The sequence below is a fragment of the Orbicella faveolata genome, unplaced genomic scaffold (genome assembly GCF_042242905.1).
Source record: "Orbicella faveolata isolate gen_17 unplaced genomic scaffold, um_ofav_v1 contig_35, whole genome shotgun sequence".
Taxonomy (NCBI): Eukaryota; Metazoa; Cnidaria; class Anthozoa; order Scleractinia; family Merulinidae; genus Orbicella; species Orbicella faveolata.
Window position 1 is genome coordinate 1933292 of NW_028301564.1, and position 24766 is coordinate 1958057.

At 38.5% G+C, this 24766-nt stretch overlaps 17 non-coding genes across 17 annotated transcripts; 4 read left to right on the top strand and 13 right to left on the bottom strand.

The window, feature by feature from the left end:
• Positions 1-816: 816 nt before the first annotated feature.
• Trnaa-ugc (transfer RNA alanine (anticodon UGC)) lies at positions 817-889 on the bottom strand. Its single transcript has one exon. It is a non-coding gene; the product is annotated as a tRNA-Ala (tRNA).
• A 327-nt stretch (positions 890-1216) lies between these two features.
• Trnav-cac (transfer RNA valine (anticodon CAC)) lies at positions 1217-1289 on the bottom strand. The gene has a single exon. It is a non-coding gene; the product is annotated as a tRNA-Val (tRNA).
• A 1201-nt stretch (positions 1290-2490) lies between these two features.
• Positions 2491-2564, bottom strand: Trnat-ugu (transfer RNA threonine (anticodon UGU)). The gene has a single exon. It is a non-coding gene; the product is annotated as a tRNA-Thr (tRNA).
• Positions 2565-3299: 735 nt separating this feature from the next.
• Positions 3300-3371, top strand: Trnap-ugg (transfer RNA proline (anticodon UGG)). Its single transcript has one exon. It is a non-coding gene; the product is annotated as a tRNA-Pro (tRNA).
• Positions 3372-4327: 956 nt separating this feature from the next.
• Trnan-guu (transfer RNA asparagine (anticodon GUU)) lies at positions 4328-4401 on the bottom strand. The gene has a single exon. It is a non-coding gene; the product is annotated as a tRNA-Asn (tRNA).
• Positions 4402-5592: 1191 nt separating this feature from the next.
• Positions 5593-5665, bottom strand: Trnai-gau (transfer RNA isoleucine (anticodon GAU)). Its single transcript has one exon. It is a non-coding gene; the product is annotated as a tRNA-Ile (tRNA).
• Positions 5666-7176: 1511 nt separating this feature from the next.
• Positions 7177-7250, bottom strand: Trnat-agu (transfer RNA threonine (anticodon AGU)). The gene has a single exon. It is a non-coding gene; the product is annotated as a tRNA-Thr (tRNA).
• Positions 7251-10835: 3585 nt separating this feature from the next.
• Positions 10836-10909, bottom strand: Trnav-uac (transfer RNA valine (anticodon UAC)). Its single transcript has one exon. It is a non-coding gene; the product is annotated as a tRNA-Val (tRNA).
• Positions 10910-11699: 790 nt separating this feature from the next.
• Trnan-guu (transfer RNA asparagine (anticodon GUU)) lies at positions 11700-11773 on the bottom strand. Its single transcript has one exon. It is a non-coding gene; the product is annotated as a tRNA-Asn (tRNA).
• A 1215-nt stretch (positions 11774-12988) lies between these two features.
• Trnaa-agc (transfer RNA alanine (anticodon AGC)) lies at positions 12989-13061 on the top strand. The gene has a single exon. It is a non-coding gene; the product is annotated as a tRNA-Ala (tRNA).
• Positions 13062-14472: 1411 nt separating this feature from the next.
• On the bottom strand, positions 14473-14546 carry Trnan-guu (transfer RNA asparagine (anticodon GUU)). Its single transcript has one exon. It is a non-coding gene; the product is annotated as a tRNA-Asn (tRNA).
• Positions 14547-14755: 209 nt separating this feature from the next.
• On the top strand, positions 14756-14827 carry Trnap-agg (transfer RNA proline (anticodon AGG)). Its single transcript has one exon. It is a non-coding gene; the product is annotated as a tRNA-Pro (tRNA).
• Positions 14828-17153: 2326 nt separating this feature from the next.
• Trnat-cgu (transfer RNA threonine (anticodon CGU)) lies at positions 17154-17227 on the bottom strand. The gene has a single exon. It is a non-coding gene; the product is annotated as a tRNA-Thr (tRNA).
• A 4182-nt stretch (positions 17228-21409) lies between these two features.
• On the bottom strand, positions 21410-21482 carry Trnaa-ugc (transfer RNA alanine (anticodon UGC)). The gene has a single exon. It is a non-coding gene; the product is annotated as a tRNA-Ala (tRNA).
• Positions 21483-21804: 322 nt separating this feature from the next.
• Trnav-aac (transfer RNA valine (anticodon AAC)) lies at positions 21805-21877 on the bottom strand. The gene has a single exon. It is a non-coding gene; the product is annotated as a tRNA-Val (tRNA).
• A 1278-nt stretch (positions 21878-23155) lies between these two features.
• Positions 23156-23227, top strand: Trnap-ugg (transfer RNA proline (anticodon UGG)). Its single transcript has one exon. It is a non-coding gene; the product is annotated as a tRNA-Pro (tRNA).
• A 1093-nt stretch (positions 23228-24320) lies between these two features.
• Positions 24321-24393, bottom strand: Trnav-aac (transfer RNA valine (anticodon AAC)). The gene has a single exon. It is a non-coding gene; the product is annotated as a tRNA-Val (tRNA).
• Between the last annotated feature and the right edge of the window lie 373 nt (positions 24394-24766).

The window sequence follows — 24766 nt, forward strand, 5'->3', positions numbered from 1 at the left end:
CGACAAATGTTGCAAAGATATGATTTTATGCCTACTTTGCAATGTACGCCATACATTGAGGTGAAATGTACAGCCACCATTTTTTCCCACTGTGGATTTTGGCTCGCTGTTACAGACGCCATGACAACTTGTGTCGAAGAAGCCGTACCTAGGTTCCGCCACCAGTGAGCCAGCTTTTCTTAAAGATTTAAGAAAATAATAATCGCATTCAATGAATTTATTTTCAATGAAAATTTGCTTAACATTGAGAATATATATGGTGCATTCACGGTTTCCTACAGACAATTTCAATGCACGTTTTAAGCTATACAATGAAAAACAAATATCCAATGACAAAATTGAGAATCCGAATAACAATCAATACTGATGATGAATAATACAGTAATTTTGTGCAGGAAGTTATGGCACACTACCTGCTTTTTATGAGCAGATAAATGAGAAAAAAGAACTGCAAACAGAAAAGACAAAAAGACCAAAAAAATGCTACCATGGGTAGCAAAAATCTAGAAGTTGGAGAACCCGGGTTTCGATCCCGGTACTTCCCGCATGCGAAGCGGGTTTTTTAAAATTTGAGCTAATCCCCCATTGTACAGATGCCTTAGCTATTACGAGGCTATTTTGAAAAACAGGTCACCAGTTTTCGTCAAGTGTTACCAAAAATAAAAAAGGACATTTAAATACACCACATGAACTAATTTAGAACAATAAAAAAGACTTACTGCTATTTGTAAAATTGTGAAGAAAATAACTTGCCAAATAATATTAAAAAGTCAGTGTTCATCTGAACTTTGTCGTTTGAAGTAAAATAACATTATATGGAGAATCCGGGTATCGATCCCGGTACCTCCCGCATGCAAAGCGGGCGCTCTACCATTTGAGCTAATCCCCCGGTTGTTACGTGAAAAACAGAGTCTTAGATAAAACAAATTACTAGTTTTGGAAGAATACTTGGACATTTTTGAGAATATTTGGTACAAGCTATTGTCATAATATTATACAACAGAAAAATAACTGCTAAATAATTTAACTGATGCAGCAAAGTCTTCTATTATATTTTGACATCCCTCAATTATGATTAATTTACTTGTCAGGCTTACTATATATTACTTGAGTATCATTACTCTTAAAATACAAGGTGCCAGACAGTTCATAAAGAAATCGAGACATGCAATCATAAAAAGCAACTGCAGAAGTCAAATAAAGAAACGAAAAAGAATGTTTCCGGCCGGGCTTGAACCGGCGACCTTTCGCGTGTGAGGCGAACGTGATAACCACTACACTACGGAAACCTCGATAAACCACCGATTATCTTAAGACGAAGTATTTCTAAACCACGTTAACGTGGTACTATGATCAAATTTTACTTCTTGAATTTTTTGGTGAATCACATGGAATTCCACGAAATATTTAAAACGCCGTTTGCCGCTTGCAAATATCAACATTAGTTCCGGAGATATTTAAGTTCAAAAAATGTGTAAAATATGCAAGTGAGAGACAGCTCAATATTATATCGAATATATAAATAGAGCTATCTTGCTTAATTTGCAGCGGAGACCATTGAAACTTGATACGCTGATAATTCTAGAGTCAACACACTTAAAAAACTCTATTCCCATGGCAACTCACTGTTTTCCATTCCCTCCGATCTAATTCAAATATTTTAGTGATTTTCAGCTCGAAAAACATTGAACAAGGCCACAAGTACCACCTCACAAATTTATATGCTTGCTGGATCATGGAGATGAGGCACCACTGTCAAATATCAAAATTCTCTATTTTCCAATTGCCCATAATTCACTCTGTTTGCCCCCCAAATTTTGCATAAACTATTAATTTGTTGTGAAATGCTCTTGGGAATATGCAGACGTCCCAAGAGTATTTCACAACAATAGTTAATGCAAAATTTGGGGGGCGAACAGAGTTAATTATGGGCAATTCGAAAATAGAGAATGGAACGGCAAAGGTGGTCAGAAAAGCTTTCAATATCGAGGAGGTCTGGACCCCAGCATGTTCCCATGGTAACAGTACTGTTTAGCTCATATTGTGGAGCACATCTAGTAGAATCGTACCACAAAGAATCAAAGTTTTCTGATACAAATTGGCTGAAATATCTTTTTCATGAAATTTGATCAAAATTTGGTTGAGTTTATGACGTCCTCACTAGGTCAAGTTGCATATTTCAAAATCTTGAATATCTCTAGAACGAAAGGAGATCTTTGAAATAGTAAAGAGCTTTTTTCTTCCCTCACAGTCTACTTTTTTATGCTTTGAAATGGCTTAGATAGGAAAGATGCGAATTTCATGATATATATAGTAGCACTTTAAATGTACCGTCATGTAATTTTTCAGTCGACTCCTGCGTGGACTTTAAAAATAAAACTATTATTGGATAACACAACCTTACAAAACTTCCCTGTTAAACAATATATGAAGCTTCGATGAGCAAAAGTAATCAAAAAGTATTCAGAATTAAAAAGTGCGACCCCTCTAAGGTACCGATGGGATTTGAACCCATGACCTCCTGTTTACAAGACAGGCGCTCTAACCAACTGAGCTACGGCGCCCTACATTAGAAGGAGAGAGACTTCATGGATTCGAGAAAGAAACATCTGGTAGCCAGGAAAGAGAATTGTGTTCTCCTCATAATAGAATTATTGTTAAAACTAAGAAGTGTGTTTTTTTTATTATGTGGGGGTAATGATCCTGTTCCTTTGTCTATTTCACTGCTTTTTTTTTTTTTTTTTTTTGATCTTTTTCTCATTCTGATCAGATAAGGGATAAAATTGGTTTCTGTTTTTTTCGGCGGGAGATTTACGTCTTTCTTGGTCGGTCAGTCTTCGTGTTCGTCGAAAATTTTATTAAGCTTTGTTTTAACAGCGTTTTGTAAAATGTTCTAGCTTATTGATATGTACCCTTTCCTCGGGGCTCTGAGGAATACGTTTCCACACATTTTTTGTCCATATCTTAAAGGTACGCTTTTAGTGGTTTTTCGTAATTATTTGGCGTAGCACAGGTTCTTATTGTTAGAACCAACAGTTTTAATTTGCAGGGAGATAGATTTTCTTATTAGACGGAATACAATTGCATCAGATAGCTGACTGGCGCATCCTCAATAAACTATTCCCATTCAATGTCTCGTGTTAGTGCTGAGTCAGAATTGCTCTATTGACATGATGCGGAAACTCCGTTAATCAGCGGGGTTGGACTGGTAACTACAACACAGAACAGGTATTAAAACACCAGCTGAGTCAAGGGAGTAGCAGATTAAAGCATTTGTGTAAACAATTTACTATATGTATGGCCTGTTGGTCTAGTGGCATGATTCTCGCTTTGGGTGCGAGAGGTCCCGGGTTCGACTCCCGGACAGGCCCAAACTGTTTTTCTTTTTAAATAATGATTAAAATAATCATAACTATAATTTTTTAGCAGGGAGCATACTTCATCAAAAGTGTTTTTCATTGGGACGCTCCAACTGTTTTCAGATGAGTTTACACGTCGAAAAACTAGTATTTTCCAAATTGTAGGTATGGATGAGACATTCACTCGTTCTTTCCCTCTCTCCTTCGCTTCCTGTTAGACTTTTCGAGTATCCGTTGATCAATTTAAAGCGAACTTTAGTCACAGCCCAAGAGAATCCCAAGCGCCTTTAATACGTGCATTTTCATCCTCCAAGAAAACATCAACGCAACGCGCGTGCTAACGTTATTAGCCGGAGAACTAGATACTATATCTAAAAATAGTTTGAGAGGAATTACCTTGACACATAAGGGAGATTAACTATCCCACTCTTCATGCTCTCCTGATACCGTCAACCTTCAAATGAGCAAGCCAATACTAGCCGTCAAATGTCTCAGATATCCTTAATCAAGAACTAAACGATTGACTACGGGAAATTTATGCTGTTCAGACACGAACGTCTTAATACACCACAAAAAGATGCACTTATGTTTAAGTCCTTCAACTTCTAGTTATGGGAGCGGGAGATTAATGCGTACAGCGGTGAGGTGATGTAATTACGTTAATTAGATAAAAAGTAGAAGATTAAAGAACTCATAATTAATGCAAAAACTGGATTACTCAAATACAGGCTAATTTGTACCATTTTATGAAAAATTACGGCCAAATTTGCTTCAACCGTCAAAAAACCAATAATGATAACGATCACGATCACGATAATAACGGTTTATTCATATCACATCCGCGCAGTGGCTGTTTGTTTAAGAAGACCTACTTACATGCAATACAACTCAAAATTATGCTAACAGGGTGGATAGATGGAATCCTGACGCTAACTATAGAGAAAATAATTATCAAAACAAAAAAGAACCGTCCCCGGATGGGCTTGAACCACCAACCTTTCGGTTAACAGCCGAACGCGCTAACCGATTGCGCCACGGAGACTTCCACTAAGACATTTTGTACAATTTTCATCAAATTTTGTGGAAGAAATTTTAACTTGCGTAAGGTTTCTGTTACATTATTGTATCTTGCCCGAAAGACATAAAAAGCGAAAACCCAGGGGAGTTGGGTAGTAACTGTCTTGGCCAATAAGAGATATCACAAAACAGGTGTTATAGAACCAGTTCGACAGAGAGAAGTAGACTAAGACCTTCGTTAAATGACGTTTAACCATATTTGGCCTGTTGGTCTAGAGGCATGATCTAGCTCGCTTTGGGTGGGTTGCGAGAGGTCCCGGTTTGATCCCCGGGACGGCTCTTCGTAATACTCTTTAGTCAATGAACAAAACATAATAGCGGAGCTCCTGCGCGCCGAAGGCGCGCGAGCGGAACCCCATACCTTAGAAAATTTGGTAACCCATCGATCCGAAAAATTTTTGTTGTCACGTGACTGTCCGTACGTACGTACGAACGTCCGTCCGTACGCCAATACCTTGAAAACTAAGAGGGTAGCACTATTACCATAACTACATCTTTGATTTTGGGCGTCCACGCTATTGTTAATTAACAGCTGTCACAACAAGCTATTCGCTGACCAGTATCATGTGACTATATCGCGGGCTCAGGTTCAGAGCTCATCGAGGTTGCGTGTTTTTTTTAAAGTTGACCGCTGACCAATTACTGGTTTAACGGTTGGATCGCGGGCTCAATTCACGTTATTTCTCTGGGGTACAAGGAAAGAGTACTCGCAAAGGCAAAATTTCGGCGCAAATTAACCCCTAACTTCTAACATATTCCTTGTACAATCGTCTCTTGGAAATTTCCTGATATATTGCGTACGTAATTTCTACAATCTTGGTTAGGCTTGTTGGATATAGTTCGTTAAAATGGAAAAAATAGCAAAACCGCACGCTGAACAATTGCATGCTCGCAATTGATCATTTTTTGAGTTTCTGATCCAAGAAAAAATAATTCTCTCTTTCCTTTATCATCAGTTATTGCAATCAGGAGCTCCGCTTTTAGGCTTGGCTAAATCTATATATTAATCTAAGGTAATTTTGATTTAGTCCTCTTGTTTTAAACCGATTAGGGGGAATAAACTAATCAAAAATAAATACAGGAAAAGAGAAATCAGAGTACAGTCAGTTAGAAATCTTAAATAGTATTTTCCAGCTGGTTTATTAAAAGGGAAAGTTGGTCCGTGTGAGGGTCGAACTCACGACCTTGGCGTTATCAGCACCACGCTCTGCCGACTGAGCTAACGGACCAAACACATTAACCTCGGTGCCGTTTTTTATTAAGTACTACTGCCTTTGTACAAGAACGTTGTCAAAAGTTTGGCCTAATGAAGGACAGCACCCGCTTATTGGCTTTGTTCAAACTAATTTGGTTTTATTCTTTAAGATGTATGTATATATTGTTAACGTGCTTTCTCAATTTATGAGGAGATTTTTGTTGAAATATAGTTATCCCGAAATTATTTATTAGAAGTTGTCGCCCATTTATTTTCTAATCATGTCTCGTCAATATCAGTAGTTTATATTCTAAATAACAAGGAGCTAGAATGAAAAGCAACATTTTTTTTAAATTATCTGTTTTTCTAAAATGAAATTCTAAGTACATTTAGAAACAAAAGTAAAACTAATTACCAATTAGTCATGCGTCTAACATTGTTTTTTCAATAGTTATAGTAACTTGTATATTGAACCAAATGCTTACGGTTTGGGGAATTAGCTCAAATGGTAGAGCGCCGCCTTAGCACGCGGGAAGTACCGGGATCGATACTCGGATTCTCCAGCAGTCTTTATTTTACTAGCTAATATGCAGCTTTACTTTCTTTTGGAGGCAGACGTTTTTCCGACCATTGTTGTACAAATAACGGTTTGTAAACTTTTTATTTGGATAATTTTCTCTAGCTATCAGAGAAGATGAGAATACTCCTATTAATGAATTTTCCGCTGTCGCTCTAAAACAACGTGGACTTCAATCGACCAGCGGTAAACGGGCAATACCCAGAGCACCTTTCGGTATATTTGTCGCGCGGTACTCTTTTACGGTTTGCAGCGCAACCTTTCTCAAAACAGCTGTATAACACAGATAACGCAAAGATTCTGTGAAGAATTACTCTTTCCTTTGCGAATTGCTTTATTGTAACCTGGCAGTTAAAGGTTTAATTTCATCTTTTAGAACTGAAATTGACGCCCTCCTTTGGCACGGAATGGTAAGGAAAGGTTAAATGGCCGAACCCGGGCCTTGCTAGCCCACACACTGCAGAGCTAATCCCAGTCTCCGTTGTATTAAACAACTGAGAGTATTTTTCTTTTCCATGGATGGGATGCTAGTCCATCGTAGTTATCCGCCCCCACCCCAGCCCCCCACCTTGGAGCGAACTACTCTTACGGCAATGAAAGAAAAAAGAAATGTAAACTCATCAAACGAGACAAGTCGATCAAAGAAATGTCTTTGAAATAACGCAACTAATGTAATCCCGAGCGTCTATTTAAATTTAAGTAATGTTTTAAAAGCGCTTTATACTCTGATAAAACATGGGTTTTTGACCAATCAGAGCGTGCGCAGGGTCCTATTTATATTTTAATGCTCATTAATTCGCAAATTACGTTCCATACAATTCTTGAAATTTTTCAGTCGACTCTTGCGTAGATCTTAAAAGTAAATCCATGGGATAACACAACCAAAAAAATTCCCAGTGGTACAACATGTGAAGCTTCGTTGAGCAATTTTCGAAAGTAATAAAAAATTTTAAAGTGTAACATTTGTAAGGCACCGATGAGATTTGAACCCATGACCTCCTGTTTACTAGACAGGCGCTCTAACCAGCTGAGCTACGGCGCCTTACATTATATAACCTCGTGTATTATTGTTTATTTATTTATTTTTTTAAAACTAAAAAGAAAAAAACAAACTTTAAAAAAAAACATTGTTAATACATGTAGCACTAGGTTGGTCCAGGAGCCATAATCGGGGACAGAGACCGTAAGCGCGCGCCATTTCTAGTATTGGGGCTGTCCCTATGATATAAGACAATTTTTCTGTTTTTAGAACAAATTGCGCCATCCCGTGCGGCATACGTGCGTATATGCTGGGAGGATTTTTACGGATGTAGCGCGGGGAAATGGCGTTCGAAATTTCCGAAATGTTTGATGCTTTTGGTCCACAACTCAATACGTTCATGTCTGTTGGAATTTTACTTCAGTACTTTCGTCGTAAGCTGCTCCAGTTTGGGCGAAGTAAGACAGTTTCGAATTTAGTTAACTTTATTTTATGTGCCGCTTTATATCACTGACCAAGCTGTGTTCCGCTGATTGTTTTAAGAGCTCCACATTACTCCACTCTAAGTTTCACGTTTGTTGAAGATTAACAGCTTTTCCAAAACACAGCAAAAAGCTAGTTGGATATATTTGGATATAGCAGCGTTTCAGGACTTCAAAGTTTCCCTCCTCTTGCCACACGCTTGCGAGGATTTCGCCAGAGTCTATCTCGACCGAAAAGTTAAAAAAATAATAATAATTGCAAGTTTGAGTTTCGCCTGAATTGTAAGCAACGCTTGATGTTCAACGCCCAATAAGTGACAATTAAGTTTATGTCTGTAGATGCTGCTCAGTTTTGTTTGTGTAAAAATCCTGAATAGATTGTCTGTTGTCGATGAATAAGAGCGCCCACCGATGCGTGTTTTGTACAGTCAGTAAAACATGACAAATTGGACTTGCCCACTTTCGTGTGAAAACGTACATCGAGCTTATACAATATCTCTAGTTTTAAAATATGTTTAAGGTTGATATATGTTTGAGAACATATGAAAAGCTTAGCTGAAAATATGTGAAAACAGCAGAAATAATCGGCAAAATTACGATGACGCTTTCTTTAATCAACTCGAACACTCAACGATTTCGATTTTGTTGGTTGAGTTGTCAAAACTCCTTCTCTATTTTATTCTCGCAGTGTAAAATTTCACTATGTTAAAGAAACACACATGATGTAAGTAGCCTTTCGGCGTTGGTGAAAACTGTTGTAACATCTGGGCACAAAAGGCAACGAAAGAAATCTTTGTCAAGCCATTTGTTGACAATTGAAAACACCAACTCGGACTTGAAAGTGCACGCGCTGCACTATGCAAATGAGCTACTTGTACACGTCGGGATTTCCTTTCAAAAACTTTTGCAAACTCGCCAAACAAACAGAGACAATAAGAAACGATCAAAAACAGGGTTTGGTTATGATTTAAAGCATTGTCAGGGAAACTCACAAATTACCGCGATACCAGAGTAAAGAATTTTCTTACATACAACTTTTCTTTACAGAACAAACGCAAAAGCTTACGCGTACAAATTGAAGCGCGAGCAGTTATCAGTCATTCTCAGCGCGAAATTGAAGTCATTTTTTCGACCCTAAAAAACTCACCTTTTTTATTAGCTCAGAGAATAAAACAACATATAAGAGCCCTGGTTCTTATTCCCTGCCTTATTCCCTGCCATCGTTGTGAAAAATCTGCAAGAGAATCTCGCAACTCTCACCATTTGATCACGCAACGTGACAACATCCACGCGAGAGCCTCCGACATGTGCGTGGATCCGCGCGGATATATGACGTCAGGATGGCGCAAATTGGTCTAAAAATAGAAAAATTGTCCCATATCATAGGTGCGCGCGGATCCCAAGACTTACGGTCTCCGTCCCCGATTATGGCTCCTGGTTGGTCACATGTCCACTTTCACGCTCGGTAACTTTCAGCAGCACTAAGATAGCTCAATACCTCTTTGGGTGATCAGCCTCAAAAGGTCCATGGCGGGACCTTTCGTGGTTCCTTTTAGCGTATTGAGCTGAAAAAATTATGACAGGAGATAATGTGTTGTTTTAGAATTGGTAACTCTTAGGGTTCCCTCGGGACCACCTGGGCTTTGATTGGGCGTTTGAAAGGTGGGGTGCGAAAACTCCAAGAGGTCAAATTCTAAAAATAAAAAGATACGAGAAAGGGTTGAATCCTAGGGTTGGTATGGGAGATGGACGCTCCTGGTCATGAGCTCCTGATCTTGCTTTATTGACGGGACGCGGAAAATTAATTAGCAGAGTTGGACACAGAACAATAACCATAATAATAAATGTTTAACAGGGAGCATATTTCATCAAAGGTGTTCATCATTGGGGCCCTGCAACTGTTCTCAGATGAGTTTACACATTGTGCAACAACATTTACACAAATCTCAACTTGGAAAAACATAGTATAAATTCCAAGTTTGAAGTGAACTTTTCTCTGCCAAATATTGTTTAAGTGGGCCTATTAAGTGAATTTAGTCACCTGGTGAGGTTCCTTAAAGAACAAGTTCGCATTTAGCGACTATACTTTCACGCGCCTTGCAGCCGCAAAATGGCAGGATTCGATGTCCCGTGGACAGAAATCTCGAATTTTTTTTTAACTTCCCACATTGATTTTTTGTTCATTTGTAGACAATGTGGAGGTAATTGTAAATAAAACCTGTTCCTGGAAAGAAAAATGGGGGTCACCGAACGTCCAAGATCCTTAAATCCAGGCAAAGCTGTAGCAATGGCCATCTGCCCTATCAGTGATTATTTTATTACTTAGCGCCGCGCTAACTTCCTTCATATTTTTCTCTTTTTTTAACTTTCTATCTTGATTTTCTGTTTATTTTTGGACAATGTGAAGATAATTGTAAATAAAATCTGTTTCTGGAAAGAAAAGTAGGGGTCACCGTACGTCCAAGATCGTTAAATCCAAGCAGAGCTATAGCAGTGGCCATCTGCCCTATCATTGTTCATTTTAGTACTTAACGCGCACGCTTGATGCATGACGTGGCTCACTTTTCATCCTCTCCTGATACCGGCAAAATGTTTAAGCAACCTGCCAAAATACTCTACACCCTCAAATATGTTCTCTTCATGCTATACAATTATAGGGGTTAAGGTTATGGATTGCTTGGAATGGAATCGTCGATGTCATCATCTTTCTTTTTCGCCAAATCTTATCAGCAAAACGTATAAAAGAAATTGTCTAATTACTCCAATTAAAACACCCTGGAGCACGACAAAAACAATAGAAACGTTTAAAACGATGATTTTGTCGTTGGAGAATATGAAAGTTGAAATTGACATTTAACACAAAAATTGTAGTCAACCGTCAACTAATTGCGAATAGATTTTTTTGGTTTCTCCGACTATAACTCGTACATTTCTGGTTACCAACCCACTAACAATCAATAAAATAAGCTTTGTTAAGATCATAGCTCGATACCGTTATTTAAGGTATCGATCCTAATATGAGTTCCTGAAGCATAAAAAATTAAATAAGCTTAGTTACGTCACACCTTTCGTTTTTTCCTTTTGTTTTGTTTTCGCTGACTCAAAATTCTGTAAGAGCTCTCTAGAGTTGGGTAGCAAGATATAGTCTCATAGGAAAAAAATCATCTAATTCCGGCCGGGCTCGAACCGGCGACCTTCCGCGTGTAAAGCGGACGTGATAACCACTACACTACGGAAACCAGTTACGAATGAGAGCTGCAATACTCAGTCGTGTGCCAATCAGGAACTGGTAGTTTCTAGTTTTTTGATCAGGAGGACAGAAAAAACAAGTCTACGAAGTACAGCAAACAGTTGAACATTTGCCTACTTCTCACGATGCTCAGTATTGAAGTTTTTCAAAAACAACGCTATCCTTGTTTTAGCGTTAGGCAGAGGATCTCAATGTGGTTAACCGTCAAATGGGCAAAATATTAACCGTCAACCGTCAAAACCGCAATATTTTTACCGTCAACCATTAAATGAGCAAGCCAATATTAGCCGTCAAATGTCTCATATATCCTTAATTAAGAACTAAACAATTGTCTGGGGGCAAGGTATGTTGTTTATAAAGGAACGTTTTAAAATTATAATATATCACAAAAAGTATGCTTCTGTTCAAGTCCTTCAGCTTCTAGTCACGGATGCAGGCGATTAATGCGCGCGGCGGTAACAAAGGTGATGTAATTACGTTAATAAGACAAACATTTGAAGACTACAGCGCAATATTGAATGCGCAAATTATAGTACTCATTGGATTATTCAAATATGGGCAAATTTGTACCTTTTTATGAAAAATTACAGCCAAATTCAATTCAACCGTCAACGATCACGATCACGATAATGACGGTTTATTCACATCACATCCGCGCAGTGCCTGTTTGTTTGAGAAGATCTACTTACATGTATTACAACTAAAAATTATGCAAACAGGATGGATGGATGAAATCCTGACGCTAACTATATAGAAAATAATTATCAAAACAAAAAGAACCGTCCCCGGGTGGGCTTGAACCACCAACCTTTCGGTTAACAGCCGAACGCGCTAGCCGATTGCGCCACGGAGACTTCCTTCGAAGGATTTTGTACAATTTTCATCAAATTTATTTTTGTGGATGAAATTTTAACTTGTGTAAGGTTTCTGCTACATTGTATCATGCTCGAAAGACATGAAAAGCGAAAACCCGGGAGATTTGGATAGGAAATATCTTGGCCATTGAGACAACACATAACAGGTGTTACAGTACCAGTTCAACAGAAAAAGGTAGATTAAGACCTTTGTCAAATGATGTCCGACTACGTGTGGCCTGTTGATCTAGTGGTATGATTCTCGCTTTAGTGCTAGAGGTCCCGGGTTCGGCTCCCAGACAGGCCCTTTTTAATACTCTTTTGTCAATGAAAACAGCATCATAACGAAAGAGACAATTTTACGATAGTTTTGTGACGTCACAACGGCCATATGAAAAAACGGAATGCCTTTCTCCTTTAAAGAATCACTTTTATTTTTGCGCGGACAATTCCCAGTGACTACTACGAAGCCCTTCTAGATTAAAATATGACTTAACCAAGTGTTTCTGTTGGCCGGGAAACATTTCCAACGACTTCTAGGAAAATATTAAACTAAAGTAATTTTGATCTAGTCCTCTTGTTTTGAACTGATTAGGGGGAATTAACTAATGAAAAAAAAAATACAGGCAAAGAAAAATCAGACTACAGTCAGTTAGAAATCTTAAAATGGTATTTTCCAGCTGGTTTACTTAACTGAGAGTCGAACTCACGACCTTGGCGTTATCAGCACCACGCTCTACCGACTGAGCGAACGGACCAGACAAATTAACCTCGGTGCCGTTTTTTATTAAGTACTACTGCCTTTGTACAAGAACGTTATCAAAAGTTTGGCCTAATGAGGAACAGCACCCGCTTATCGGCTTTGTTCAAACTGAATTGGTTTTATTCTTTAAGGAGTATGTATGTATTTTTAACGTGCTTCCTCAAATGATGAGGAGGTTTTTGTTGAAATATAGTTATCCCGAAATTATTTATTGGCAGTTGTTTCTCATATACTTCCCAATAATGTCTCGGCAATATCAGTAGCTTATGTCCTAAATAACAAGGAACTAGAATGAAAAGCAACATTTTTTTTTTAAATTATGTTTTTTTACAAAGAAATTCTAAGTAAAATGTTGAGGAAAAAAGCTAAAAACTAATTACCGGGTCATGCCTCTAACATTGTTTTTTCCATAGTTATAGTAACCTGTATATTGAGCCAAATGCTTACGGTTTGGGGAATTAGCTCAAATGGTAGAGCGCCCGCTTAGCATGCGGGAGGTACCGGGATCGATACCCGGATTCTCCAGCAGTCTTTATTCTACTAGCTAATATGCTTTACTTTTTTTTGAAGGCAGATGTTTTTCGGACCATTGTTGTACAAATAACGCTTTGTAAACTTTTTATTTGGAAAATTTTTTCTAGCTATCAGAGATGAGAGCAGAGTCCTATCAATTTTTTTTTTTTTTTTGTGGAGAGCAGGTGAAGGCGAGGTGCAATGCCAACACATGCAAACCGAGGAGAGGGACGCCCACGTCGCCAAAAGTCGCCCGGAATTGACCCACACAAGGAACATAACAGGGAAGAAAAACAGGACACAATACAACAGAACGTACATGGATACTTTTTTGTGATTTTTTGGATTTAAATAGAAACAAACAATTGAAACTGGCAGTGGAGTCTGACCAGCAGACTACAAGTTAGCAATTAAACTGAACATCGTCACCAGAAACTGAAGCAATGACACCAGAAGCACCCCACACTTAGGAAACCAGAGTTTTAGAATAAAACAGGCCTGGGAACGAACCGCTGCAATGACATCAACCGCAGAGGGCAGCTGGTTCCTTAAACGGAAATCATTACGTGCCAACCAGATGCGATGTTTAGCAAGGTTGATCAAATAGGAAAAAACCAGAGGGATAACTGTGAACTCAGCACTGTCAAAACCAAACAGCACATGACGGAGACACAATGACGGAGCAGACGGAACAGCAAGGACTAACAGTGACTGCACCCAAGCCAAAACGTTCTGGGCCAAAGTGCACTATACTCAAAAAACAAATGGCCAGCATTCTCTAAGGGAGCACCACAGAAACAATCAGGAGGAACAGACGACATGCGAAAAGACGGACGCAGACGATCAGCAGTGAGAACTACACCATGAGCAAGTAACCAGGAAAAATCAGCCTCACGACGATCGAAAGGCATGACATGTTGTCGACCAATACAGGTCACCAAAAACAGGAAGAAACTTACTAACACAGCGACGAACAGATATCGTTAATTAAGAACTAAACGATTGACTAGGTGCAAGGTATGCTGTTTATAAAGGAATGTTTTAATATATCACAAAAAGTTTGCTTATGTTCAAGTCGTTTAACTTCTATTTACGGGAGCAGGCGATTAATGCGCGCGGCGGTAACAAAGGTGATGTAATTACGTTAATAAGACAAACATTTGAAGACTAAAGACCTCATATTTAATGCACAAATTGGATTATTCAAATACAGACAAATTTGTACCCTTTTATGAAAAATTACAGCCAAATTTGCTTCAACCGTCAAAAAACCAATAATGATAACGATCACTATAGTAACGTTTTATTCAGATCACATCCCATTCAGAAGACCTACTAACATGCAATACAACTAAAAATTACGCTAACAGGATGGACTCTTGACGCTAACTATATAGAAAACAATCATCAAAACAGAAAGAATCGTCCCCGGGTGGGCTTGAACCACCAACCTTTCGGTTAACAGCCGAACGCGCTAACCCATTGCGCCACGGAGACTTACTTTGATGGGCTTTGAGAAATTTTCATCAAATTTACTATTGTGGATGAAATTTTAACTTGCGAAAGACGTGAAGAGCGACAAAGCAGGGAGGTTGGATAGTAACTGTCTTAGCCGATAAGCCAACAAATAACTGGTGTTATATAGTACCAGTTCAACAGAGAGAAATAGGTTAAGACCTTTACTAAATGGATACTCAACCACGTTTGGCCTGTTGGTCTAGTGGCATGATTCTCGCTTAGGGTGCGAGAGGTCCCGGGCTCGACTCCCGGACAGGCCCTTTTAATACTCTTTTGTCGATGAACACAACATCAAAACGAAACAATCTACGATGGCTTATGTGACGTCGCAAATGCCATATGAAACAGTGAATTATCTTCCCCCTTTAAAACAAATTTCTGTCACTTTTGTGCAAACAATTCTAACTGACCACAATGAAGCCTCTTTATATTAGAATATGACTTAACTGAATGTTTCTGTTGGCATCCATTTTTTTCAAACCGGTACTCTCCATCCCACGGGGGGGGATACTGCCATTATATATGGGCTGTATAGGTAAGTGCCGTAATGAAGGGTATGGTTTTCAAGCAGTTTACTCTAGTATAGTGTATATAAATCAGAGCGTTTGGGTCTAGAATAGAGTATCATTTTTCACGAAACTAACCAGTTGGTTGAAGATTTTATCTAAACTAAAGAAAACGGGAATTGCCACTCAAAAATATAAAAAACAAATGAAATCGGCAAGTTTAAATTTTTGCAACTCGGCCTCAACAGCGTCGATAGCCAGTGACTATCATGAAACACTACTGGATATTATTAACTGTCAAAACTCGGGATTCAGACGGAAATTGGTGGTTTTAATGCAGGTTACTCTAGTATAGGGTAGCAAAATTCAGCTGAACTAGGGTTTGAGGGTCCCAGCAGCACATCCCCACCCAGAAATTCATAAGGTACCCCCCGGTTTCCAGCTTCATGTAGTAGCATTGTTTTGTAGCGATCAAAAAAATATATTGATCAAATCAGGTTTTTAATTGAAATAAAGGCCAAGAATTAGGAAAAGAGAAATCAGATAAAAATCTTAAGATAGTGTTTTCCACTTGATTTAGCTAAAAGAAATATTGGTCCGTGTGAGGGTCAAACTTACGATCTTGGCGTTATCACCACCACGCTCTGCCGACTGAGCTAACGGACCAGACACATTAACCTCAGTGCCGTCTTTTATTAAGTAATACTGCCTTTGTACAAGAAATTTACTATAAGTTGGGTCTGGTGAGATATAGCAAACGCTTAGTGGTGTCAGTTATAGGCTCGATTACCGCCGTCTTCCCGAGTTCGGTCAGGGGAGATGCGCGGGCTCCTTGCCCGAACAGCGGCTGGTAATCCAGCCTTCGTCAGTTACAGTTGTGTTTCAATTGATTTTGTTTAATTCTATAAGAGTATATATTGTTAACGTGGTTTTTTCAAACTGAAAATAAGGAGATTTTTGTTAAAATATGGAGCAGCGTGGCCAAGTGGTCGAGATGTCGGACTCGCAATCCAGCGGTCCCAGGTTCGAGTCCCGCTCTGACCACTACCTGGATTTGTCTCTCGGTAGCCCCTAATTCAAATCCTCGGCCACCCTTTTAAATAGCCGACTGGTTTACCTCCGGCCAATTGGGATACTTAACAATGTTATGTTCAATTTGAATTATTTGGTTGAGTTGTATGCTCGGCGCCACTAGCACTTGTGCTATAACACTGCCGAGAGTAAAGAGAGGTTATATATATAATAGTTATCCAGAAATTAGGAGTTGTTTCCCATTTATGTTCTAATCATGTCTTATCTTAAATATATATATACATCAGTAAATTTTGCAGATCAGCTGTTAAAGTTGTAATTGAATTCTAAGCTATCAGTAAACGCTGTCCAGACTGCCGACTGAATTTTCATAGTCCATTGGTCGGTGGCCGGGAGATTATTGTTTCTACGAGAGATGTTTTGATATCTTTAACAGATATTCAAATTTGCAAGTGAAAATTTGTCTGATAGTTATAGATTTTCTCTAAAATTTCCTTCTACACCCTATCAAGAGAAAATGAGGCCTGAAGAGCAAGTGTATAAAGATATCAAGAGTTCCTTTCATTGAACACTGCTGTAAGCAATTCATTGTATTTGAAACGAGAGAAAAAAAATAATGCTTGGTTTGAGTCAAACGATCAATTCAGGGTTGTTTTCTTCCTCGCGTACGTTCCGAACTGTGTATTTTAATGGGCTCTCCGGAATAGGCTCACCGAAGCAAATTAAAAGTAAATGGTCTGCTACAAAAAGGACTTCAGGGGTGGCCCTGGCAATTTCACCTTAATTTCTTCAACGACGACTTTTTTGTCTTGTCTCCTGGCTTGACACAGGAAAAAGCCAGGAGACCTAGCAGCTCCAGTCCATAAAGAAAGCCATTCGCAAAATTACGTTCTATATACTTCTTGAAAGTTTTCAGTCGACCCCTGCGTACACCTTAAAAGTAAATCCATTGGATAACATAACCAAAACATATCCCAGTTGTAGAACATGTGAAGCTTCGATGAGCAATTTTCAAAAGTAACGAGAATTAAAAAGTGCGGCATCTCTAAGGCACCGGTGGGATTTGAACCCATGACCTCCTGTTTACGAGACAGGCGCTCTAACCAACTGAGCTACGGCGCCCTACATTAGGCATCAACGTGTTTTAATGTTTATCTATCAATTTTTTAAAAAGAAAAAAAACCAAAAATCATTAGGTTTCATATTGTATCTTGCTCTAAAGACATGAAAAGCAAAAAACCGGGAGAGTTGGGTGGTAACTGTCTTAGCCAATAAGACAACACATAACAGGTGTTATAGTACCAGTTCAACGGAGAGAGGTAGATTAGGAGCTTTGTCAAAAGATGTCCAACCACGTTTGGCCTGTTGGTCTAGTGGTATGATTCTCGCTTAGGGTGCGACTTTCGCGAGCAAATTTTCCAACATTAATTTTTTTCTGAGACGTTTACTACTGTAAGATAATGAGCTAGTTTGTCAGAAATGTAAAAAAAAATTAGGGGTCACCGACTTCGTTTTAGAGAGAACATGCCCGGAAGAACACCCTAAATCTGAAATTATCGGGCTTCGTTAGCGAATAAGGCCACAGTATCCGTAAGCCCAAAAATATTGCAATTAGAACTTTGAAGTGAAATGTTCCCTGCCAAATATTGTTTAAGTGGATCTATTAAGTGAATCTAGTCAACTGGTGAGGCTCCTTATAGGACAAGTTTGCATTTAGCGACCATATTTTCACGCGACTTGCAGCCGCACGATGGCAGGATTCGATGTCCCGTGGACAGAAATCTTGATTTTTTTTTTTTTTTTTTTTTTAACTTCCCACATTGATTTTTTGTTCATTTGTAGACAAGGTAGAGGTAATTGTAAATAAAACCTGCTCTTGAAAAGAAAAATGGGGGTCACCGAACGTCCAAGATCCCTAATAGCAATGGTCATCTGCCCTATCAGTGATTATTTATTACTTAGCGCCCGCGCTCATGCATGACGTGCCGTGTGAATTTGCGTGCGCAGTAAGGATGCGCAGAAGCAATAAGCGCGAACGTCCTTAAAAGGAAAGGTTGGCCCGTGTGAGAGTCGAACTTAGGATCTTGGCGTTATCAGCACCACGCTCTGCCGACTGAGCTAACGGACCAGACATATTAACCTCGGTGCCTTTTTTTTTAAGTATTACTGCCTTTGTACAAGAAAGTTATCAAAAGTCAGGCCTGATGAGAAACAGCACCCGCGATTTCAGTTATTGTTGTATTCAAACTGATTTGGTTAATTTTATTCATTAAGATGTATGTATATGTTGTTAACATGCTTTCTCAAATGATGAGAAGATCTTAAATTTGCTTAAATATAGTTATCCCGAAATTATTTATCAGCCGTTGTTTCCCATATACGTTCTAATGTGTCGTCAATATCAGTAACTTATGTTCTAACAGGAGCCATATTCGGGGACGAAGACCGTAAGTCTTAAGATCCGCGCGCACCTATGATATGGGACAATGTTTTTATTTTAAGGTTGCTCAAAACAGTTTTCTGCGCTGCCTTCGTACATTTTTTTTTTAATTAACCATATCTACGTTACCTTTACAATACTTAGATATAATACTTACAATATAATGAAGTTAAAAAAAGCCTTCGTGCAGCAACTGATAAGTATACTGATTAAAGATTAAAGATTTACTCTTACATGTACCTTGCCTTAAGTGTAAAATGACTGGAAAGATTGTCTTTCACTCCGAGGAAGAAAAAATACTAGTTACATAATGACCAGACATAGCTTCTGTGGATGTGCTTTCCATGGTCATGATTTCGTCAACTAGAGCTTTTTGTTTGCACTCTACTAAGAGGGTCACATCTCCTTAAGAGGAACTCTCATGTAATCGCGGTGGAATTGACTGCGTTGTGCTCTGACTGCATAATCCTTCGCCGACAGGGATGCGCACTCCCTCGAAAGGGCTGCATAATCCCTTGAAAGGGTTGAATTATCCCTTAAAAGGGTTGAATAATCTCTCCAAAGGGCTGAATAATCCCTCGAAAGGGTTGAATAATCCCTCGAAAGGAATTCGAGTTTCCTTGAGAGGAATGAATTACCGCGAACAGTGAATTCGTGATTTCTGTGCCATTTGAGTCGCCCAGTGATGTAACCGGCCTGATTGCAGATTCTGTTATACATTGCGAAATATTGTTTAAAAATTTGAGTGCATGGCATTTATGTCCTCTGCATCACAAGCAACATTAGAGACCTTTGTACGATGCAAGGACGGGATGGGTAAGACGGGAACAGCAGTGGACGCGGGAAACTTTCGTGTGCTATGTCGTCAATGTATAGGGCGGCGGCCACAACAGTCAATAACTCCAGCTTCATAAAAACTTTTCACAAAACCAATGACATCCCTTTGAGATAGTATAGAAATGTTATCCAGTTAAGCTGGAACGATGGTGAATAGACGACTCAGAACCTACTCTTGTTTGTACATGTAAGGCAAACCTTCCCGTTCTGTCGGTATTTAATATTGAAGGAATCCGGAATTTCCGTATGAAGAATTTATATGAACGATCTTTGTGTCGACCTGGCTCAGATAGCTTTTTGCCTGCAGAGCGGTTTAGAATCGATCCTGCCTGTAGCTGAAACAAATATTTATACAAAACAAACATTATGTTAGTTCCGGGTTCTATGAAAACATGAAATAAACATCAATTTGGAAATGTGCATTTTATTTGCTCGATAGCTGCTTTGAACGCAGGTAACAATCGTATTTCCAATCAAAACCTTTCGGAAACCACTCAAAATCATGCGAGATCATTCGAGAACAATGTTTTGGCACATTCGCTGACAGCTGTGCCTGGTTGTATAAGGAAAAAATAGAAAACTTTCTCTACTCACCAATTCGCGTCACTTCGAAGAGCGTGGAAAAACGAGTCTGCAATGTCAGCGGTTAGGGATCGTAAGCATTGATAATGCTTCGTAACGCTGTGCTTCTGCTAGTAAATTCGCATTTTTTTTTTTTTCTCCGTTTTAACAAGTAACTCCCTCTTACGAACATTGACAGGTTTGACTAACCGAAAGTCTACCGACAAATCAATCGAGACTAATCTTCGCATATTTTGTTCCTCTCAATCGTGCAGTCGGTCATTCGAGCATTAATCGGGAAACGATCTTCGCACATCCAAAGTTTGATTAAGTACGAATTTTCTTTTGTTACGCGTTTTTGGTTAACGGACACGCTCGATGACATAGAATCTAGATTCAAAAAAGAGAAACACAAATTTGGCTTGCTTTGGTTTCCGTTCAGTCCTTATCAAAACAGAAAAGGGAGTTTTTAAACTGCATAAAAATGCTAATAGAGTTGTCGTTGGTTGTCCTATTAGTGAAGCAAAAAGCTGCGCATGATAACAGCACGTGTGACTCTCTTGCCACCCTATATCCAGAGCAGAAATTAGAAGAAAAAAAATTAACTGCAGGAAACGATAGCTTTGCTAAGAATCTGCAATGAATAAATGAATGAATGAATGAATAATCATTACTTAGTAAACACGATGGAATTTAAGTTATAAGCTTGTAGGTTCGTGTCGGTGTCGCGATAAGAAACCTATCTAAAAATTATCTAAAAAAATCCACTTTGGGGAACAAGATGGCGACCGGTACATTTACCAATGATTCTTAGCGTCGAAATCAGCCCTAAAAACGCTCATGAAAAATGCACACAATGAATGTAATACAGGGACAAATGATGCAAAGATATGATTTCATACTTATGAAGCCATACTTAAGTTCCACTAGCAGTAAGCCAGCTCTTCTTGAAGATTTAAAAAAATAATAATCGCATTCAATAAATAAATTTTCAATGAGAATCTGCTTAACCTTGAGAATAAGGTGCATTCACGGTTTCCTACAGATAAAGACATGAACATCGTCTCCTGAAAGGAATAGCAATAGAAATTCTCAATGCACGTTTTAAAATATAACAGTGAAAAAATACTATATAATAACAAATTGATAAAAAATATAAATGGAGAATCCGGGTATAGATCCCGGTACTTTCCGCATGCGAAGCGGGCGCTCTACCATTTGAGCTAATTGCCCCTGGTACAGATGCCCTAGTTTTAGCGAGACTGTTTTGAAAAACGTGTTACCAGTTTCTGTCAAATGTTACCAAAATAAAAAAAAGGGAGATTTTAATACACCACATTAACTAGTGTAAAACAATTAAAAATACTTACTACTATTGTAAAATTTTGAAGAAATTAACTTTCGAAATAAAACTAAAAAATCACTGTTGATCTGAACTTTGTCTTTTGGAGTATAATAATATTATATGGAGAATCCGGGTATCGATCCCGGTGCCTCCCGCATGCAAAGCGGGTGCTCTACCATTTGAGCTAATCCCCCGATTGTTACATGAAAAACAGAGTCTTGGATAAAACAAATTACTAGTTTTGGAAGAATTTTTGAACATTTTTGGGAGTATTTGGTACAAGCTATTGTCATAATATTACAACAGAAAAATAACTGCTAAATAATTGAACTGATGCAGCAAAGTCTGCTATATTACATTTTGACATCCCTCAATTATGGTTAATTTACTTGTCAAGATTACTATTACTTGAGTATATTTTCATTACCATTAAAATACCAGATGCCATAAAACAGTTCATAAAGAAATCGAGACATGCAATCAACTACAGAAGTCAAATAAAGAAACGAAAATGAATGTTTCCGGCCGGGTTCGAACCGGCGATCTTCCGCGTGTTAGGCGGGTGTGATAACCACTACACTACGGAAACCTCCGTGAACCACTATTGATCTTAAAAGGAAGTATTTCTAAACAGCGTTAACATGGTACTATGATCAAATTTTTACCCCTTGAAGTTTTGGGTGAATCACATCGAGTTCCACGAAAGATTAAAAACGCCTTTTACCGTTTGCAAATATAAGTATTAGTTCCGGAGATATTTAAGTTTAAAAAATGAGTAAAATATGCAAATGAAACACTCAAATCAATATTACGTCGAATATATAAATTGAAATATCCGGATAAATTTGCAGCGGAGACCATTAAAACTTGGTAGGCTGATAGTTCTACAGGTAACACACCTATGGTTATAAAAAAAAAATTGTTCCGATGGCAGCTCACTGTTTTCCACTCCCCTCCAATCTGATTTAAATATCTTAGTGATTTTGAGCTAGAAAAACATTAAACAAGGCCGCAAACATCACTTAACATATTTATATGTTTGCTGGATCATGCAAATGAGGCACCACTGGCAAATATCAAAATCAAATATCAAAATCGTTGCCGCTGATGAAAAACGGTTAACAAGCAATTCGCTTGTTGATATTCATTATTTTGTGACGTCTGTCAATCAAGATGGGCATGTTTTGTTTTTCTTTTTTGATCGTGTAGCTTGTACCGAGAAAGCAACAAACTTATTTGCGCTTTTGAAATATGTAATTTCTGACGTTTGAGGGACAAATTAGTCAGAGATTACTCTTCTGAGAACATGATGGAGAGGCTCGCGGGGTGTCCTGGGATGTTTAACGGGTTTATTTTTCTTTTGCCTTTTGGCGGGAAATTTACGTCATTCTTGACCGGTCAGTCTTCGTGTTTGTCCAACATTTTATTAAGCTTTGTTTTAACAGAGTCTTGTAAAATGCTCTAGCTTATTGATATGTACCCTTTCCTCGGGGTTCTGCTGAATACGTTTCCACACATTTTTTGACCATATCTTAGGGTACGCTTTTAGTGGTTTTTCGTATTTGGCGTAACGCAGGTTCTAATTGTTAGAACCAACAGTTTTAATTTGCAAGGAGATAGATTTTCTTATTAGACGGAATACATTTGCATCAGATAGTTGACTGACGCATCCTCAATAAACTATTCCCACTAAATGTCTCGTGTTAGTGCTGAGTCAGAATTGCTTTATTGACATGACGCGGAAAACTCCGTTAACTCCGGAGATAGACTGGTAACTACAACACAACACAGAACAGGTATTAAAACATCAGCTGAGTCAACGGTGTAGCAGATTAAAGCATTCGTCTAAACAGTTTACTGTATGTTTGGCCTGTTGGTCTAGTGGCATGATTCTCGCTTTGGGTGCGAGAGGTCCCGGGTTCGACTCCCGGACAGGCCCAAATTGTTTTTCTTTTAAAGTAATAATTAAAATAATCATAACAGTAAGGTTTTTGTAGCAGGGAGCATACTTCATCAAAGGTGTTCTTCATTGGGGCCCTGCAACTGTTCTCAGACGAGTTTACACATGGTGCAACAACATTTACATAAATCTCAACTTCGAAAAACAAAGTATTTTTCAAGTTGTAGGTATAGATGGGACATTCACTCATTCTTTCCCTCTCTCCTTCGCTTCCTGTTAGAATTTTCGTGAATCCACTGACCAATGTAAATCCAGAAGAGTTTGCAGGTAGCAGGAGTTTAGTTAGAATTTTAGTCACAGCTCAAGAGCATCCCAAGGGCCTCAATACGTGCATTTTCATCCTCCAAGAAAACATCAACGCAACGCGCGTGCTAACATTATTCGCGGGACAACTGGATACTACATCTAAAAATAGTACGAGAGGAATTACCTTGAGACATGTGAAGGATTATCTATCTCAGTCTTCATCGTCTCCTGATACCGGCGAAATGTTTAAGCAACCTGCAAAAGTACTCTTCACCCTCAAAGATGTTCACATCATGCTATACAATAATAGGGGTTAAGGTTATTGACTGTTTGGAATGGAATGGTCGATGTCATCATCTTTATTTTCCGCCAAATCTTATCAGCAAAACGTAAAAAAGAAATTGATCAATTATTCCATTTAAATTACCATAGAACAAAACAAAATAAACAGAAAAAGATTAAAACGATGGCTTTTGTCGTTCGGTTATTTGAAAGCTGACATTTAACACAAAAATTGCGTTCAACTGTCAACTAATTGCAAAGAGACTTTTGGTTTCTCCAGCTGAAACTCGTACATTTCTGGCTACCAATCCACTAACAATCAGTAACTTAAGTTTTGTAAAGATCAAATTCTGATAGCGTTACTTAAGGTGTTGCTCCTAATATGAAGTTGCTGAAGAATAAAAAATTAAAGGAGCTCAGTTACAGCAACGACTTTCTTTTCTGTTGTTATTGTTGTTGTTTTCTTTTCTGTTTGTTCGCTTGTTTTCGCTTCTGACATGGCTAGAGTTGGGTAGCAAGATAAAGTCTCATTGACAAAAAAAGTTGTTTCCGGCCGGGCTCGAACCGGCGACCTTCCGCGTGTTAAGCGGACGTGATAACCACTACACTACGGGAACCGGTTACGAATGAAAGGTGCCATACTCAGTGGTGTGCTAATCAGCAACTGGTAGTTTTCTCGTTTTTTGATCAGCAAGTACAGCAAACAGTTGAAAATTTGGCTACTTCTCATGATGCTCAATATTAAAGTTTTTCAAAAACAACGTTATCCTTGTTTTAGCGTTACCAAAGGTTCCCAATGGAGTTAACCGTCAAATGGCCAAAATTTTAACCGTCAGCCGTCAAAAGCGCAATATTTTTACCATCAACCGTCAAATGAACAAACCAATATTAGCCGTCAAATGTCTCAGATATCCTTAATTAAGAACTAAATGATTGACTGGGGTCAAGTAATGGTATTTAGAAAGGAACGTTTTAATATCTCACAAAAAG